This window comes from Cavia porcellus, unplaced genomic scaffold (genome assembly GCF_034190915.1).
Source record: "Cavia porcellus strain 051 isolate PalLab524CR breed Dunkin Hartley unplaced genomic scaffold, mCavPor4.1 scaffold_7, whole genome shotgun sequence".
Lineage (NCBI taxonomy): Eukaryota > Metazoa > Chordata > Mammalia > Rodentia > Caviidae > Cavia > Cavia porcellus.
The window spans coordinates 54,518,333-54,532,247 of record NW_026947490.1 but is presented as its reverse complement, the minus strand read 5'-3'; the positions used below and the strand labels follow the sequence as shown (position 1 = coordinate 54,532,247).

At 34.3% G+C, this 13,915-nt stretch overlaps 1 protein-coding gene across 3 annotated transcripts in view; it reads right to left on the bottom strand.

Annotated features, from left to right (window-relative positions):
- Window positions 1–13,915, bottom strand: part of Pou2f1 (POU class 2 homeobox 1) — a 173,561-nt gene that overhangs the window by 122,965 nt on the left and 36,681 nt on the right. The gene's annotated exons all lie outside the window — the stretch shown is intronic.

The window sequence follows — 13,915 nt, the reverse complement described above, 5'->3', positions numbered from 1 at the left end:
TTTTCTAAAACCTTTCCTTTAAACTTCAAAACTAGTCTTTTAGCCACAGTAAATCAATTTGCTATCTTCAACTCACAAATGGAAATGACTTTAAAATTCTCTTTTTCATCAATTACTTGAAAACCATAGTCCTAGAGCCAGGGATTTAGCTCAGTGGTGTAAGTGCCTGCCTGGAAAGCACAAGGGCATGAGTTCAATTCCTGGTACAAAAGAAAAAAAAAAAAACTAAAAACCAAAGAAATAAAGAAGCTAGATTGTTTAAAAACAAAACAAACAAACAAACAAACAAAACCATAGTCCTAGTACAGTCAGAAATAAAGGAGTTGAGTCACCTTTCCTTTACTTGACTGCAAACTCCACAACACCCGAATGATTATTCAGGTTTAGGCGTAGGAGGCTGTGATGACTGCTGATGTCAGTGAGAGAGACAGTGATGTCTGATCTTATGAATACTTGAACCCAAGTTACCAAGTCCCTTTTTCCCTTCATCCTTCTCTCTGTTCCTGCTACTACCTTGTGATCTTCAATAAATATAGCTACTTACTACATACTACCAGGTGTACACTTGGCAGGTTTTTCCTTGTTGTACACAAGAACCTGGACCATTTTTGACCCACTCAACTATAACAATCCTACAAAAATAAACTGATTTTCTTTTTTTAAAAACAGATGTATACCATAGTTCCCCTGCCATTTTCTACTTATTCAGACATCACAGTCTTTGGCATTTTGCTACTTGTACAATACTTCCAAACACTTTATATCCATTTTGTAGATAACATAAATGGACCTCTGGAGATCTGTATAACTTATAGTTCTTCACCTAAACAAGACCTAAATGATGGTTAATGCCCCATTCTCCTTTTATGAGGATGTAATTTTTAAAGATTGAATGTATTTAGCTTGGGGGTAAACTATTTGTGAATGTTTCTGAAATATGATCTGCGTGTCACCTGGTATTTTAAAACCATTTAATCGATTTGAGTTTTGTATGCTCCTCCTTTACTGGTACAGCACAGCAAACACAATGGATGCTGTTATGGCTTGTGTCTAGATGTTTCCACAAAACCTGATGTGATCATAGATAGAGCTTTTTCATAGGTAGCTGGATTTAGAATATGTGACCTTGGAATTGATTCATGGTGCAATGCTAGACTCAAGGGCACTAGGATTAAGAGTGTGAGTGTTACCAGTTCTCAGTAGCCCCCATAAGACAAAAGAGACAGAAAGCACTGTGACTGTTCCTTGTTGCTTTGCTACCTTCTGCCTTCCATGAGGAGTTTCTTCCCTGCTACACCCATCTGCCACACTACCCTGCCTTGGAGCCAGCTGACTACGGACTGAAACCTCCACAAACAGCAAGCTAAATAAACCCTTCCTCCTTTTAACTTTGGGTGTTGAGTATTTTGTCTCAGCAGTGAGAAAAGTAAGACAGATGCTTAATAAATAAATGCCTTGGGTTTGAGGATTGCTTGAATTTACAGTTTTACAAGGATTGTAAAATTGTAGTTCTTTGATTATTTCAAGGATTGCTTGAATTTTACAATTAAGTTCAGGAAATGTGTCAAAAAGGACCAGCTAAAAACAGAGGTTAAGACTGAGTAAAAAGAGGATAAGGCTGTTAAAAGATCATGCAAAGGAAATGGTATCAGTGAAAAGGGAAAACAGGTCAAAGATTCATAAATGCCTGAAGTCATTTCAAAAAGATACAAAAAGTAAAAGTGATCTGTAACATAACTTGATACTTGCTTTTAAGTGAATTAAGGGTCAAGTAAATCCTTTATGTTGATGTCAACTATCTTAAAGTAACTGTAACACTTGTGTTATTACCTTAAAGCAATTGTGGCACACTCTGGCACAGAATGACTCTGTGAAATTATTTTAAGATCCTAATTATGCTTACTAATGAGAGGTGGTCAGTTACTTTCCTCTAAATGAATAGACCAAATATAGTACTTTAAAGTAAAACCAAACAAAACCCAAATGTCAAAAACAACAATAAAACCTTACTCCAAATAATTAATACATAAAACGAAGATTTATTCTATCAATAAATTTTCAACAGGCTTTTAAACACAAAGCATTTTTCCAAGTCAGAGTTCCATTTCTAGTTACTACTAGTCACTTTTTTCTCATTTTAGGACAGTAAACCTGCTTGCTAACATTTCCACTAAACCTCATCTGTCATCCTCAGACTCAACCAATGTTTATTTGTTTCAGTAGGAAACTGCAGTTTCCTCTACCAAGAACTGTATTCCTCCCCTGCTCTAGGTCATATCACATCTTATCTTTAAAGTATACTCAAGCTGTTATAGCTAAATTATCAAATATTTCCATATTTATTTGAGTGTCAAAATTAGATCACAGATTATTCCCTTAACTCAGGTATATATTCAGTCATGGGGGTAAGTACAACATCTACAAGCAATGGTGCAGCATAAACCTATGTTTCCTAACTTGTAGAGCTCTTGCCTGGATTCTAGGGCAGATGTCAGTTGTATTGTAAAACAAGGACTGAAATCTCTTCATTAATGTTAGCATTTTTTTTTAAAATCATGTTTGTTGCATCTCATCAGTCATCATCTACCACAAAATACCTGTGAGTATTATAAATATGACACATACTTATTACACATACTATCAGGTTTATAAGTGTTGTATATCATTACTTATAAAGAGAAAAATTTAGGGTTACCAATCTGGTTCCAAGGGCATTTGAGTATCTTTAACATGCACAATTATAAATTCTCATTAATTTACTTAATTAAATAGAGACAAGTGAAAAAATCCTTATTTGTAAAGTGCTTTATTTATAGAAACACACTCAAAAGATATAAACATGTTTCCATGTTGAAGCCAAATCCAGGTTTAAAATAACTTTAAAATTTCATTATCATGGAAAATAAATGAAGGAAAGCTAATTAAACCTGCAAAATATGTGGTACATTGTAGGTACTCAAAAGTTTGCTGAATTACAGCAAAATCTTTGAATCAGAATTTCTTTTAGAATAAATGTAAGTATAGACTATTAAATGGAAGCAAAGCTACTAGAGTCCCCACGCAATCTGAGTAGATTAATTCCAGTCCCAAAATTGGCTGGTTTTATCCAGCTTTAGCTGCTAAACTATGTTGAATGATACACATAACATTGTATGAGAACTAAATGTTGAGAACTAAAAAGATTATGCTGTGCTCTTAGTTTCCTGAAAGTAAAGTATATGGATGAGTGATAGATACCTGGAGTTCACAGAAAGAACACTTTGCCACTCTATAAATTGCTACTCTGTGGTAGGCATTGGGGACAAAACCTTGAGCTTAAGTTCCATCCCTTTTGAGAGATTTTATTCTCATCACAGAGATATATGATGACAAATCATGATAAATGCCATCAAGAAAAAGAGCAAACTACTTTGAAACCATAAATCAAGAAGCAGTTTTTTTCTTACGAAGTAGTTTTTATGCAGAAACTGTCTTTGTGTTGGGAGTGAAGAGTAAAATGAGAACTGACTAGGTAGAGGGATGCAGTAGGTCGGAGGATGGCACCTGAGAATCTGAACAAAGACTCAGTGGTGTCAAGTGTAGAAAGGGAGGAAAAGAAGACAGACTAAAAAAGAAAGAACAGAATAGTTATTCTTTATCTTAAGAGGAATGGGAGACTAGCAGGATTAGATTTGTTCTTTCAAAACACAAGCACCTATACAAACTCCCTATAAAGACTGTAATCATTATGAAATGTAAGAATGTACTAATAAAAAAATAAAAATAAAAAAAAGTACTAACTTAGCTTCAGTATAGACAAATTAAAGGAGGGTTATGGAAGGGATACTGCTGTGCTTCAAGGGAAGACAACAAATGCTTGTGCTAGGAGAACAGAGGATGCAGATTTGGAAAGTGAAAAGAGAGGTGGAATGGGGAATGACTAGGTCTTGGAATGACTAAATGCCATGTATCATTAGCAAATAGTCCATGGGAATGGACACGTTTGCTAGGTTGCAGATAGGAAAGAAATCGCAGCCTAGAATTGAGCCTTCATGACTTCCAGCATCTAAGGACAACAAAGGAAACAATCTAAGTTACCAGAGATAAGAAACCAAAACAGCATGATTTCAGCTTTCAAGAAGAGAAAATTTTAAAAAAAGACAGCAGTTGACAGTGCCAAATTCTGCTGAAAGGACAAAGAAAAGGTCTGATAAAATGGCCACTGAATTTCATGACCTGGAGGTCACTGAAGACTTTAATCCATGGCTCACATCAGCAGCAAACTATGACAAAGCATGTAACGCTCACCTATTAAGGTCCTCTCTTGTTTGGGCCCATTCTTTCTTGCTCTATATCCTATCTTTGATATAATTTTCTTCCTCATCTTTTTGTTTTATATATCATTTCATTTTTTCCTGCTCCTTACTGAATTTCTCCTTTTCTTTTCCATTTTCTTCCATACTGATGACAACCGAAAATAGTTCTTTAAAAATTTAATTTTAACTAATACCTAAATGTATAAAAATACTACATAAATGGGCACTGTGATATCTTAAACATTTCATCTTTCTTGAATACTTTCTATTTTCCTGTACTTAATTTTAACATTTTACACTTCAGATTGGGAATGACGGTGGTAAAATTTAATTGCTTTTATTTACACAGAAACCTTGAACAATTTTTCTGGGAGTATGTTCACACTTCCAATAGGAAAGGATTTCCTGAAGAAATGAACTCTTGTATAAGAACAGTTCCCTACTATAAATTAAATATTTTATCTTAGATAAGTGCTAGATGTTATATGGCTAAGCTACCGTCTATGTTGTAAACTCTTTAGTGAGTTGCTTAAAAATAGGATTCATTTAAAGTAGTTTCCTTGGAATGCTTCTAAGGCATAGTGATACTCTCATATAAAAATTTGGATGAGAAAACAGTTAAAACATAAATGGTGTTTCCCAGAACAACCAAATCATTCTCTATTAAGATTTAACAGTTTTTCATGTGCTATTTAAGCAATCATTATTCTTACTCCTTCAATCTTTTTTGTGGAGGTGGGAAGATGACAGAATTTGAAATCCTCAAATCCTAGGACACAATTCTGCCAGATAGTTTAAATGTGGATTCTGTAATGTCATCTGCATTAGGCTCAACTAAACACACTTAAAAAGTAGGAAAATGTGAACAGCTGAATCAGAATCAGTATCCAGCCCCATCTTCTAGAAAACATAAGAGATTTTATGATCACTGTGGCCACACAGTTTTAAATTGAGCTACAAAATAAATGTTATAGGATAGGCTCATCAGTTCTTTTACCATCAATAATAATTACATTTATCTGTCTAAAATTGGTCCTGGAGTTGCAAATCTTAGAACTTGCATGATTTATAAAACATCTTTATAAAGCAAATCACAGATGGAAAACAAAACATAATTGTAAGAAAGGAGAGAATGACTAAAATTTCTGAAAGACGTGTTAGCATTAATGAAAAATGTTGAGTCCTTATAAGAAATGGATTTATAAGAAAGCACAACTTTACCATGATTTACAGATTTTTTTCAGTCAACTAACTAACTGCTTTAACTGTCAAGAGTTTTGGTAACACAGTTGAATCCACAGAAAAACCCACTACCTATGAAAGGTATTAACTGTGTGGAAATTCATAGTAGTAGATGAACTTTTGTTTCCTAAAGCAGAATACATACCAAATGCACAGAGACAATAAACTAACTTGAACTTCCTATTTAAAATGAAACCTACTTCTTGAATTATTCCCACTATCAGAAAAAATAAATCTGAGGAGACAGTCAAAGACTTAGAATAAGAGGAAAGGAAATGAAAAGAAGATATTCAGGGAAGGAATAATGAAAAATAACCAACCTTATTTTGTTATTATTTTTATAGTGATAATGAAATCTCTATCTACACACATTCTGATAAAATGTGCTAATTTACCTAAAGCAAAAGCAACTTTACCTTGCAGAAAGAAGCAACAGACAGAGATTATACTTGTAGTAAATGAGGGAAAAAATAGGTACATAACTGACACAAAGCAGTCAAAAAAAGTTCTACATAGAATAACCCTTATAATATCATTAAAGAAACCACTGAAGATTTAAGGAACAAGAAATCTAGCTCAGGATTGCACTTTCAGTTAGAGTTGGTAATCATTCAGAATAAATTATAGATTTAATGTGCAGCCACCATCTTTGATTTTTCACAGAGATCAATCATGAACAATATCCTTCTGGTTCAAGCTCAATTACATCGAGGGAAATTAAAAGAAGAAAAACTTATTTTTTTAACTATGACTTTTTTACCTTTGTCACCCAATAATTTCTTTCATTACAACATTTATATATCTCTATTTTTACTGTCTTTAAGCACTAAAGACTAATAGAGGGAAAAGAAGAAGCAAGAAAAATGGACTCTAGTTCAAATTCTCACTTACACATTGCTCCCTCTGCTCAGGCAAACCAGTGAGTCACACAGAAGTTATGCTGAGTTCTGATGGAAAACCCACAGACTGTTCATCTCAATTCGACTCTGTAAATCTATGTTCTCAAACTCTTTCAAACACCTCTTCTGATGCTCAAGTAACTATCATCACTCATACTCAGAGGAAAGGGGAATAGTCTCAAGAAAAAAAAAATTTACTATGTTGGCATTCTGCAGAAATAAGTAACTTGTTTGAAAAAGCATTTTTTTTTCTTTGAGATATATAGTTTCACTATAGAGTTCAGGTAAGCCTTGAACTCACTATGTAGGCCAGGGTGCCTTGAACTCCCAATGATCCTCCTGCCTCAGCTTCCCAAGTGCTGGGATTACAGGTATTGCACCACCAACCTTGGCTGTCAAAGTATTTATTTTTGATGAGGAAATGTAACAACATAGAAAAAAATATATTAACATCAAATATTTCTAGTTTGAGGAAAAACTACACTGTGTAGTGATGACAAACCTATGGCATATACGTGTGTAGTGGGCTGTTTCTCTTAAGTTTCGCCATCACTGCTTTATACCACTCATCTTAACACACTGAGGGCCTTCCTTTAATTCTGTGGCCTGCAAACTTTATGGGCCAGTTTCTTTCATAATTACTTAATGCTGCTGTAGCACAAAAGCAACTGTAATTATTACACAGATACACATAAACAAATGGCTGTCTGTGTACCATCTAAAGTTTATTTATGAATACTGACATCTCAATTTGATATAATTTCGACGTCTCATTTCCTCTCATTTTTCCTCATCTAAAAATTAATCTCTGTTCATAGGCCATACAAAAATAATTGAAAGTTGGATTTAGCTTGAGGGTCATTGTTTGCCTTATCTTCTTCTGTTTTCAACACTGCCTGTGGAAACAAAAATTCACAAACATCTATAAAAAATACTGTTTTGATGTTTCACTGCATTTCTTTTCTTATTCTCAGTTCTAAGTCTTTCATAAAAACTTTCTGAAGTCTTTGCATCTTCAGATTCTTTCTCTCCTTACACATTTCTCTCTCCAGGGCACTGCTTGGACATGTAAGTCAAAATTAACCACAGGGTGGGAGGGGAAAACATTCATTTCAACTTCTATAAATCTTTCTGCCTTTAACTATTGTGAAGCTCTGAATTTTTTCTTGCTCAATCTTTTAATAAATATAGATTTGACCAATCTTTTTATGTGCTTTCCTTTCAATTATCATTTAAGTTTAATTCTATACAATAAGATCCCTGTGAGGTCCCGGCAGTTAGATGCTTTTGAGAAAGCAGGTTTTAGTCACAAATAACTTGAATGTTAAAAATCTCTTCAGTAACTGTTCAAATGGCTTCTAAGAAAACTCAAGAAAGAGCTGGCCTATTGCTTTAAATGATTTCTCTCTCCACTCAGTTAAGTATTTTTTATTATTATTTTAAATTTTAAAATTTATCTAATATTACTATTACTAGAACTATATTATTATTAGGATATCGATCTAAAGTATTTTATTTCAGACATTCAATTAAACCTACATGGTTCTAATATTAAATTATTTAAACAATTGAAACAATGTTTGTATTTAATTTGTAATTTTTGAAATACATTAAAATTAATATTATCTTGGCGAGGTACAATAATATACCTAAAAACACTGAATTGCTTATTTCACAAAGTGACTCTATATGAGAAGTAGGCAGGGAATCTCTACATACAAACAAGAGTTGGTGAAAAGTCTTGAAAAGTGATAGGCAGGAGATGGAGCTTTCAATAAAGAATAAAATTTCACTCTCCACCTCTCCCCATCCATAAACATCAAGTGTTTAAATGCACTCATATTAAAATTGTTCCCAATGAATTCAGCACAACATAACAGCAAAATTTCAGAGTTCAGCAATCTGTGTGAGACTGAGAAGTGATTTCTTCTGAAGGGAGATGCCATCCCAAGGAACAAAAGCAGAAAAGCAATATAGCATGTGACCAGAGGCAAAAGCAAGAAAAAAAAAACCTCTCTTGCTCTCCTCTGAGACTCATGGCTACATCTTTAGAATATCCTGCACAGACAACAGAAATGGTAATTTCCTACACAATACAAAACTAAAAGCTCTTTTTTATTTTGTTGCCAAGTATACTAGCTGAAGGATTCATAGTCCATAGTACCTTAAAAACAGGAAACAAGGAATAGTTCCTGCAAAGCAACATCCAGGATCTGTGAAAGCTCAAAACATATCTAAAAGTGGTTAATACATATTTCCTTCCCTTCCCCTCCTTCCTTTCTTTCATTCAACTGCAAATGCATTAGCCAGATTTTAATGTTAAAAGTAATCTTTTGTGTATCGCGGGGTGCTGGGTTGACTGTGTTCTGCTATATATTTGTATTTAAATAAAAAGAAAACATACCTTGTCAGAAGTTCAACTCTTGCTCTTTACTATATTAAAATAAAAATTTCAACTTAAAGATAATACTAAAAAGAGTATTTCTCCTTTGGTTACTCTCTTCTACATCTCTTTGCCACTCCCAAAACAAATGCTGTCCAATTTTTTTCAAAGAATAAAGACGTAGTCCAAACTTCTAGCCATCAGGTATATCATCTTCACAATGAACTAAGAAGGTTTCTGGCTATTTCAGTATACTTGCTAACCTGACAAGAGTTCTTCTCCACGATGAACAGTATGCAAATTCCTAGAATCACACACTCCCTTGCAAAACTTCCAGTTGGTACTTGTCAGCAACTTTGCAATAAACAGGCTAATTTCAAGTGTGTAGAACATGAAATTTCAATAATTTTTCTCTCAAATCTCATGCTTGGTTTTGCAATAGGTCACCCCTTCTCTTATTTCTCATTTAAAGACCGATCCCCAGTTATTTCTCAGTTCAATCTCAATGAAAAGTACACAATGTAGGACAATAATGTACATGACATCAAAAGAGAACATGAATGAGAAACAGGAGCACACTGGCAACAAGTTTTCCATATCACAAGAACTGCTCGCAGTAATTAATTTTTATTTTCCTATTTTCTTACATGAGCAAGGGGAGGAAAAACAAAATCACCAATCTACAGTGAATGTAAATCAGTTATTATTTTAAAAACACAGGCTATTAAAAGACACAGAGTAGAATAGTAGTAAGTCTCTGGTTCTTTCCACCTGTCCTGGATTCTTGGGTCGCAGCTTCTCTTACAGCTTCCCTTCTTGTGGGTTTTTTTTTTTTTTTCAATTTGGTGTGCACTGCTCTCTACTTCCATTTCTACCCCTGCAGTTTTTAAAAAGAAGATAAAGTAACTGTGTAAGAATGCCTAAAGACATCAAAGACCTAAGGCTTCATTGGTTGTGTGTGGCATAGGAAGAAGAGGAGGAAAACGTGAGGTAATGAGGATCTACTGTATTTACCTTATGTGCAGGGCATGTGGACAATAATAGAAACCACGTAGGGTGCACTTTTGGTCAAAAAAGAACATGGCAGCCTAATGGGAGGCCTTTGTTCTTCAAAAGGGTCTCCTTTTCCCCTTTTGTGCTTCACTTAATTCATGGCATCTGAGCTGCTCTTGAACTTGACAGACTGAGAGAAAAAAAGGGAGAGGAGAGGGGGAGTCAGACACACAAAGAGAAGGGAAAAGGAAGGACTTCAAAAAGAATTCATTGGAAAAAATTAGTTCTACTGACAGTTTTGATGAAGTTTTAGAATTTTAAAGGAGTTACCAAGTATAATTCACTGTGTAAAGAAATTTAATTTTCCTGGTGATGGTAACAAGAACCAAAATAGATAAATAAGATACAAAATGAATTATATACTAAGCACTTAGCATAAATTTTTTTTCCTGAGACAATACTTCCTGAAATAATAGAAAGCAAACATCTGATATTCAACGTTTTCATGAGAGAGAAACATTCTACATGCAGGAGTGTACTGTAATTAATTTATTTCCCAGTTTAGGAGAATTTTACTTAAGAAATACATAAAATACTACAAAACCACCAGCGCCACCTACTGGATAAATATAGATACACAGTCTACAAATGTATTTCAAAGCCTAAGATTTTAAATGCTGTATTAAAAACTAAACTGGGACACTTTGAAGTCAAGGAAAAAAAAAATTTTTTTTTTTTGGTAAAGCAGTGAACAACTTCAGATAAAGAATAAAGCTCTAGGAATCTCTGGCCAATTTTAAATCATCCAAATACAAATGGAGAAAACAACAGAAAGATCCTCAGTTATGCTATGTTTCTCCTAACACAAAAGGCTGCTTCAAAAGCATAAACGATTTGGCTATAAAATGAGTGACTGTCCCATGACTTTATGGTAAATTTTTTAGGGCCTGGGGTTAAAGCTCAGCAGCACAGCACCTAGCTGGCAAGCATGAAATCCTGAGTTTGATTCCTGGCACAAAACAAACAAACAAAAAAGTTTTCTTTCCTGATTATAAAGCACACATTCATTGTAAAATAACCAGAGAAGTTTGCAATATAGAAAGTTATCCTACTCCTATTAGATTTAGTATTTTTCCAGGTTTTTCTTTCACACATGTGTTACATATGGAATCTTATTTTTTTGTGTGTGAAATACACTATTTTGTAGTTTCTTACAAGTTCCTACCCCCCATTTAACATACTTTATTCTTCCTTTCTGTCAATTTTTTGGTAGTATATAGCCTCCTACAAAGATGTATTAATGGTGTGTAACTAATATACCCTTGATAGATGGATTTTTTTCTCTTTCCCACTTTTACAAACAAAACTTCAGGAAATAGCACCACTAGTTTATCTTTACTTACTGGTGTAAATGTTTCTATAAAAATAATGACTAAGAAAGAATTTCTAAATAACAGGGTATGAGCATTTTGAAAAACATTATCAAATTGCTCTCAAAAAGTTGTACCTAGCCAACTTCCCAATATTACATAAAATATTCATTTCCAGATACTAGACAACAGAAATCTTTTAACATTTGAACATATACATATGCCCTTTAAATTTAGAATATGATACATTTATTCCCAATATTTACTGATGGAAAGATTTTGTTTTAAAAAACCATTACTTTAACTAATTTACAGTCAATTACTTTATAGTCATAGCTCAATTTTATGTTTTAATAAAAGTACTACCCATTAGTCATCACAGTGCATCCAGAAGGCACAAATCCATCCTTATCAGGTAACTTAGTAGTAAGAAAGAGACAGGATTTGCTGCAAGTCTCAAAGACAACTACAAAAATAGGTGAACCATACAAATGTATATTCTTTCCAAAAAAACTACTTTGAAGACATAGCTTTCAACTGAATTATGTGCGTACACATGTAGAAGAAAATGGGTCAATTAAGGGTGTATGTTTAAAAGTAAGTACAATCACACCAATCACATCTTGTTCAGAGAAATTACATACATGTGTAAGTATGCATGTGTGACAACACTAATTTAGTTTAACTTGTTTAACTTAGTAGTTTTAAGATGATTTCTGAGTCAGGGTTCCTCAACTTCAGCACTAATGACATTTTGGGTCACAGAATTTGGTTAGGAAAAGAAAGATGAGCAGGCTTACTGTTGCAAGGTGTTTAGCAGAACATTTTGCCTCTAATCACCAGATGCCATTTAGCATCATCCTACAGGTTGTGACAACCTAGAGTGTTTCTAGGTATTGTCAAATGCACCCTGGGAAGCAAAGATGAAATGGGTAAAATTTTATCAAGAACCATTACTCTAGGGTACCTAAATGAATTAGAACATACATTTCACAAAATCATGCACTGTCCGCAAGTTTATTTTAACAGCACACAGAAGATGGAGATACAGATCAGATCACTTGGCTGGTATGCATGAGGACCTGAGTTTATACTCAGGGATGAGGCGAGATGGGGGTGGAGAGAGGAGGGGCAAGAGAGAGAAGGAAAAGGGAGAGGAGGGGAGGAAAGGGAAGGCAAGGGAAGAGAAGGGAGGAGAGGAAAAGGGAAAAAGTGGGAGGAAGGGAAGAGAGGAGAAAGAGAAAGGTAAAAGCAGAAGGGAAGGGAAGGGAGGAGGAAAGAGAAAGAAAAAGAAAAGAGAAGAGAAGAGGAGGGAGGGGAAGGGGAAGGGAAAAGAAAGAAGGAGAAAAGGAAGGAGAAAAAAAAGTTTTGAAAAAGCACAAAGAGACACAAATTGAGACAATGACACTAAATTACTAGCTAACAATGATGTTTCATAGCAATTTAATCAAAGAAACACTCAACTGGTAAGACAAAAATCTCACTTGCTTGATTGTTGTAAACTATCCTGTTGACTCTACTTCTAAAATATATCCTGAATCCAGTGCTTCTGTTTCTTTCACAACCTTCATCTCAGCCACCATCGTCTCTCATCTCTCTTTAAATGTTTCCTTAGCTTCTAAAATCTGCTGAGCTATTCTCTATTCATGTATTCACTCATTCAACTAACATTTACTGAATGCTTATTACATGCAGCATTCTATATCCTAAGAACAAACTGGTGTATAAAACTCTTACATAAAATTTGCTGTCTAGAGCACAGGCAAGTCTGGTGCTAAACAAAGCAGTTAAGGATAGACTCACTAGTTATATAAAGACCTGAAAAATGTTTAGGGAGTTTAACAAACAGATGTTTGGCAAAATGGTCTCAGACAAAACAGAGACCAAGTTTAAGGCCATGAGGTGGGAGAAGACCTCTGGCATTACTCTAAATGAAACAAAAAACCCCTAGAAGACCTAGAGCAGACAGGAGTCATGCTCTAACATTTTAAAGAAAAACTCTGATAAACTAGGTCAAGAATGGCAGTGGGAATGCAAATCCTAAGAGATTTACACACACTAGTGGAGATGCTGATTAAGTGCTTGGATTTGGGACATATCAGTATTATAAAAACAGAAATTAGATTGTGTCACTTTTCTATTCAAAAGTTCTCACTGCCACTTTTTATCCCACTTACCTTTATATAAAGCATAAAATCCAATTAAAAGACTGTATTTTTGGTCTTTACTAACTTCTAGCTTCACCTTACCCTTTAGTAAAGAAAAATACATTCATTCAGACACACAGATCTTTTGGGTTATTGAATACTCAAAATTATTTTCCATCTGTGGGCCTTGGTCCACATGGTTTTTCTTTGCCTAGAATGCCCTTTTCTCTTCTTGCTTTCGTATTACAAATTTCAGCTTAGCATTCACTTCCTTCAAATGACCTACCTGGATATGCCACTATAAATCAATTTCATTTCTTTTCCCCATTATTTTCTCTCCAATTACCCCCAAAGTGTGTTTCCCTGACAGCCCTTCACTGTCTATAATTATAATGTTGTTTAATTACTATTGATGGTTAGTGTTTGTCTTTTTAGATTGTATGTTATAAAGCACTAGGATCACTTTGGTTTTACTTACAATTATATCCTCATGATTTGGTACAATACCAGTTACACAGCAAGTACAAAAGAATGCTTGCTGAACACATCACAGAGCTTTTGTCCCAGCGCTGCCAGATATGACCTA